Source organism: Belonocnema kinseyi, chromosome 7 (genome assembly GCF_010883055.1).
Source record: "Belonocnema kinseyi isolate 2016_QV_RU_SX_M_011 chromosome 7, B_treatae_v1, whole genome shotgun sequence".
Lineage (NCBI taxonomy): Eukaryota > Metazoa > Arthropoda > Insecta > Hymenoptera > Cynipidae > Belonocnema > Belonocnema kinseyi.
In genome coordinates, this window is record NC_046663.1 from 71,837,450 (window position 1) to 71,844,447 (window position 6,998).

A 6,998-nucleotide genomic window follows, 5' to 3' on the forward strand; every position below is an offset into this window, starting at 1 on the left:
CTACAAGCTATCTAAGGATGGTACTATAGAACGCCAACTCAAGGTAGGCCTAGTGGCGCCATCTCTTGGTCAGGCCGGAAACTTATCAATCCACCCTCGTATTTTGTACTCACACAACAAGGCAAGCAGGGCATCTCAGGCCCGCTGTTCATTGCAACATCAACTTTGAATACCGCGAGGAAAAGAGTAAGCATATCACTCATTTTTGCATGAGAAAACAGTTTGATTGCATAGATTTCAATTAAAAAGATTTTTTTTTTTATTCTAAAGGATTTCTATATATTTGCTTGTTTGTTTCTAAAATACATCTACTGCTTGCAGGTGCAAACATAATTTCTCGCGTAAACACTTTCAAATGAGCGCTCGCATTTGCAACTCGTGATATTTTGATGTTGTAGAGATTATGTTGTCATAGTGGTTGTAATAGTTACAATGCTGGTATTTAGAAGGAACAAAAGTACAAGTTATAAATCTTTTTTATAACGCAACAAAAGGAGGCGTTGGCACTCTTGGCCAAATATACTATTCATATATGGTTCAATGTAAAAGGAATCAGTGGCCTCAAGCAATGTTTTTTGATTTAAAAAAAGTCTCTGCAGTCACAGCTTTTGTGATTCATCGCGATTTTACTGGAAAAAGCGAGCAACAGATCGGCTTCACAAGAAAACGTATCTTGGTAAATTTTGGTTTGGCCCATAAAAATGCATGCAACAAATATTTGGTTAACACGATCAAGTGTCGAAACTTTGCAAAGCTGCATTATAAATTTAAATGGAATGTGATCATAAAATGTAATTATGAATAAAAATTATCAAACTTCTTAGGTTTTTCTATACATTTACTGAAAAGAGAAGTTTGAATTTCAATGGGCCTGAGAGGCCCGGCTTGCCTTTTAACGTCACGATTTTAGCTTGCCATCATGAGGGTTAAAGAAATTGCCCAATTTGGTTCCAATTTCCGATGTGGCACCGATCGGGTTTATCATATTGTGGCTGTAGCATTTACTCTCATGGTTCGGTTCGGAATCACATCGGAATAATACCATTTGTAAATTGCAGCACCATCTACATCTACGCCAACCGTCCAACATCCGATTTTTTTATTTTATTCCATACAATATGTATTGCGTTTAATGAGCAAGTGATAATATCGAGAGAGATTTAACAATTGTTAAAGTGTTAAAAGATCAATTAATCTTGAATATAGAACAACTTGACCCATGGGCCCAATTCCCGGGAATTTAAAACGCGTATATATGCTTTACTATTCTAGAGTCCCTATGTCCCACTAAAAAAATGGTTTAGCTGTCCCAGCTAGACGTTTTGCTGGATTGTCTTCTAAGAAAATATAGCTGTGTTACCTAAATATCTAGCTGTTTTAGCTAAATGCGCAGAGAAATATTCTCCTGTAACAAAAGGATGTTTCTTGACGTAAATGGAATGTCCTTTTAAATTTAAGGTTGAGAGGATTTTCATTTGTCTCAACAGGAATCCTTTTGTCACAAAAATGTTCCTTATGCGACTAACTTCACCTAATCTTTCAGCCAAATAATTCTGTTTGTGTAAAAAATATATTCACGTCGTTCAAAACAAAACATGCAAGAGGAAGATAATTTTGTTTCAAGACAAATTTTTCTCTGAGCGAAATTTTTCCATCTAGAAATTGTTTACTTGATACATCTAGATAAGTTCTAGATGAGAAAATTGAGTTTTTTTTAGGTACTGAATAGAGTTCTGTAACTTATTTAATTTGTTAAAATTATTAATTAGTTTATTATTATTTATATTATATTAATGTATTATATAGTATGTTGCATTGCATTATATTATATTATATCATATCATATTATATTATTATTTATTATTGAAAAATGTCATCATGGGATCACTTTAAAGAAAATAGAATTACGCATCTATTTCATTTTGATTTTTTTAAATCTACAAGTTCTTTAGAAAATTACACACGTTTTTTTGGGAACAAAAAAAATTGAACAAAATTTTTGCATTTGAAAGAGCTTTACTCAAACTTTAAACCACTTTGAATTTTTTTTAAATACATGAGTTTTTGATAGAGATATCAAACTTTTGATTTCGACCAATTTCGCTCAAGGTGGGCCATATACTTGTCGACCGGGAGTATAACTTATACAAAATTGCGAAATCAAAAAATAAACTGAAGACGTATAGTAGAAAATGTATGAATAAATATGTTTTTTAATCAAAAATGTTATTTCAATGAATTAGTTTGCTAAATCTTTCTTTTTTGTTTTATAAAAAGAACATTGATTTTTTGGAGGATGAAAAATAAAAAACGCTGTTGGGCCTATAATATAACAATTTATTATTATTGTACTTTTGTACAGTTAAGTTTATTATTCAAAGACAATAATAGACCCGCTAAGTCTATATGTATATTTTTCTCTCTCTAAATATGAATCTGTTATTCCGGACTTTTTCACTAATCAGTTCAGTAATATACCAGAGTAAATCATGTGAAACGTAACCTCTAAGTTTTAAAGTAAAGCCCGATTTACTCTTTTACTTAAGTAGAAAATAATTATAATTTAAAATAATTATACTCTAACTCGTATAAAAATTACTTAACGGGCGTGTACATACTATACTATTTTATTATGACTGCTAAATTAATACGGGCCAGTGCTGTCAACTCTCAAAAGTGTTTATTTCACCGAAAGAATAATTGTCTTTTCACTGATTGTCAGTGACCGATTTCCAGATATTTCAATCAATGAAATCTCACTGATTCCGATTCAGAGAGTTTAAATATAATTTTTTATATCAAATAAAAAACATTAAAAAGCGTTTATTATTAAACTAATTCATTCATTCATTCTCCAATTTTCAAATAATATATCATTCAAACTTACAGAATAATTATTGAGAACAATTTTTCCCGACATCTGGTAAAAAATCAAATGAATTAAAATGAATTTAACCAATCTCTCCGGTATATACCGGAGAGGTAAAATTTCTTTGTCGGATTGGAAACTACAAAAGGGAGGATGGGTTTGTTTCTGCAACTTTTGAAAATTGTTTATTTTTATGTCAAAAATAATCGCGAGAGGTCAAAAATGGTTAAAAAATTACTTAAAAAATTTTTATTATGATTCAATTCGCTTCGGATTCACCAAAAATAATTTTAGAATATGACATCTTTTTAAAGAAGGTTTTCAATTCAGTTGGTAAAAGCGCGTAGTTTTGTAGGTTCTCAATATAATACCCACCAAGTTTCTATAAGATATCTAAAAAATTGACTAAGATATTCCAGATTTAGTATTAAAAAAAGTTATGTTACAGATAATAATTCCCGGTAACGATTTTTTTCGCAAATCGTCCTATATTGTATAGAATAATTTCTTGAATGGGTATTTATAATCTTTTTTTTTTACTATTTGTAATACTCGGGGGCGTTTCGATATCCTGTGAATTTTTATCGAAATTTGAAATTCTCTCCAACAAAAAAGTTTACCTTCACATGATCTACAAATTCTACTTCTTATTCATAAGATAAATATTTTGTTTGAAAAAAAATGTTAATAAAAATTTTGAAATATATTGTTATAAAAACACGAAAAACCAGTTCTTGTGAAACAATAAATTCTTGTTCTCAATGTTTAGTAATGTATTCTTCAAAAATAAATAAAATTTTAGAAAATATTGTTTTATATTATAAAAATCATTTCAGCACAAAACGTCTAATTTTTTCGACACCAGACACCCAAATTCGATAATACTTCAATTATTGTTTTATTTATTATTGTTCAGGTATTTGATTTTTTAATTTAAAAATAAACAAAGAGAACCAGTATGAAATAAATAAATATGAAAATCGATAGCTTACAGTTACTATAGGATTGCATCATCCACAAGTCAACCCTGCACTAACACGAAACAGTCACCAAACTCTAAATTTAAGAAAAATATATTAAAGAATTTAAATTACTTTTATTTAGATTATAAATTTCTTAAATTGACTTTAAGCTAAAAAAGTACACAAATTAAAGTATTTTATGAGTTTATTAAGCACGTGGGGTCGGCCACTTCTTAACATGCATTATCTCACTCGTATTCCATAGAGCAGAGTGGCGCAGTGGAAGCGTGCTGGGCCCATAACCCAGAGGTCCGTGGATCGAAACCACGCTCTGCTATAATTTTTTTTTTACTTTTATTAAAGAATATTTAATATTTCTTTCGACTTCAGAAACTTTTAAATTAAATATTTCTCAAGCTAATTCGTACAGAAAATGATTAAAGTTACTAAATGCAAATAAAATAGCGCTTTAGTTTAACGACAAATACTTTCCAAAAAAATTGAAAGTTTGAAAGATCAATCTATTTTCGGAATTAAATATTATATAGTTAATGATTACACAATGAACCACTTTTTCGGTCACTGTTGTGTATTATTTTTTTAATGAATAATAACATTTTATGACGTCACGACTAACCGTTAATGGATTATTTCGCTGGCTTTTTTTAAATAATTAGAATATCCCGTTGAAATATTAGAAAATGAAAATATGTGGTACAAAATCAATTTTTTTATAGAGGGACATTAAATTGATACCCTCAATTGCGTTCCAAACCCAAAAAATGGCATTTTTTTGTTTTTTTCGGCTTTTTTATTTAAGCAGGTTTTTGCGGGGGATCGATCTTTTTGGGGGTTTTGGAATAAATTCTGGTGGGTTTGCAAAAAACTATTATTGCTGGTATATTGGAATAATTATAAATATTTAAAAGTAATTTTCAATAATTCAAACAAATTTCAATTGTTTAAATAATTGCCTTTTCTCAAAAAGTCAGGTTTTTCTAAAAGAACCATAATTTAGGTTGCTTTTTGTATATAAAATTGAATTTGTTTAAATAACTAAAAATTACTTAACAATATTGACGAATATTTCACTAAACCATCAATAATAATTTTTGGCAAAAAAAGAGAATGAAGTAAAATATGCCATTTTTAAAAAATTTTTTAACCGAATTGGAGGCATCATTGTCTTCTAGCACGAAAAAAAAGTTTCAATTAATTTTTGATCCACTGTAATCAGCACAATTCTGAGATCGTATTTTCAATAGAAAAGCTAGGGTTTTAAAAAGTTTTTCATGCTCATTTTACAACGGTGATCAAATCAAATATAACTGTCTTTGATGATGTTATTCTGATAAATTAAAAAAAGAAGCTTTTCCTTCAAAAATATAACTTTATATGGGCCAGAAAGTGGCAATTTAATGTATTTTTTTTTAATTTAACCGCTTTATTTTATTTGTTTTAAAAGATAGAAGATCAGTAATTAGTGACATCATGGAATACAATTTGCCCTTAATCAATTTTCATTTCGGGAGCTTTATATGCATTTTTAATACAATGAAAAAAATGGTAAACAATATAGTATTAATATGAGAGATAAACACAGGATGAACGCAAAACTTTATTTTTAAATTCACTGATTTATCCAAAACCAATTTTTCATTTTCTCTTACCATTATTGTTCAAAGGCTAATATTTAATCTTGTAACATTTTTAACATCGATTTTTTTATAAAAGGAAGAAAATAATTTCACATTAAAAATAAGAAATTTCAAATTTATTTATTACAATGAAGAAAGATATCTCTTCTACAATAAAAGATCAATTTTTAATCCAAAAGACAGGAATTTTCAACAACACAGTTAAGTTTTTGACCGAAAAAGAGGACTTTTAAACAAAATAGTTCAATTTTCAATCAAATAGTTAAATTTTTAAACATACTGTTAAAATACGAAGCAAAAAACATGAATTTTCAATCTAATTAGGCAAGTTTTTTAACCGGATACTTGAATTTTCTATCTACAAAGATGAATTTTCAACCCAACATTTCAATTTTCAGTCCAAAAAGATTAAGTGTTTTAGAAAACAGATGACTTTTAAATTCGGAAAGATGATTTTTTATCAAAAAAGTTCATTTTTAATAAAGAAAGATGAATTTTTTAGCAAATAGTTTAATTATCAACCAACAAAAACGATCCTTCAGTCAGACAGTCGATTTTTTAAAACCAAAAGTGATTAATTTTCAACAAAAATCAGTTCCATTTTCAACCAAATAGTTAAATTATTAAGCAAAAAAGACGATTTTTTTAGAAGGTAGTTGGATTTTTCAACCCGAAAAGTTAAATTTGCAAAAAATGTATTCTCAATAAAAAAATGTGATAGTCGATATTAAAAAAAAAAAATTTTAGCAAAGCAATTAGTTTTTCAACAAAGCAGTTGGATTCTTAAGCAAATAGTTTAATTTTCGAACTACAAAGAATTATCGACTAAAAAAAAATTTTTTTAACAAAGTAGTTCACCTTTTACCCAAGTAGTTGAAATTTAAATGAAAAAAGATCACTTTTCTACGAAATAGTTAATCTCTCAACCAACGATGATTTTTCAAAATATAGTTGCATTTTCAAGAAAAAAAGGTGCCAATTAAATTTTAAACGCCCAAATACAAATTTTCAACAAAAATTTAATTTTCTATCATAGTAGTTGAATTTTCCACACAATACGAATTTTCAACGAAAAAGGATGACTTTTCAACACATTTTTTTTTAAATTTTCATATAAATATAAACAAAAATATAATGCAAATAAATTACTAACTTGCATATTTTATCAGGCTGGTCGCTAAACTTTATTTTCAAAATTCCATAATTTTTTTAAATAAATTTTTTATTTTCTCTGACTATAATTATTTAAAGACCAGGAAATTAATCTTGAAACATTTTTAACATAGAATCTTCTGAAAACGGAATAAAAAATTTAAAATAAAAATTCTAAAATTTGAAAGTTATCATCCTTGACAGTTATTTAAAGTACCTCTTACAGAAATTCCCTGACTTTTGCAAGATTATTTTCAAAATTTCCGATTTTTCTCTGACTTCCGCTGTTAAAATAAACCAGTGACATCTCACTGGTCGAAACAGTCAGATACTTATCACAGAAATATCATCACTTTG

At 28.0% G+C, this 6,998-nt stretch overlaps 1 non-coding gene across 1 annotated transcript; it reads left to right on the forward strand.

The window, feature by feature from the left end:
• The first annotated feature begins 4,096 nt into the window (after window positions 1–4,096).
• Window positions 4,097–4,168, forward strand: Trnam-cau. Its single transcript has one exon. It is a non-coding gene; the product is annotated as a tRNA-Met (tRNA).
• Window positions 4,169–6,998: the final 2,830 nt, after the last annotated feature.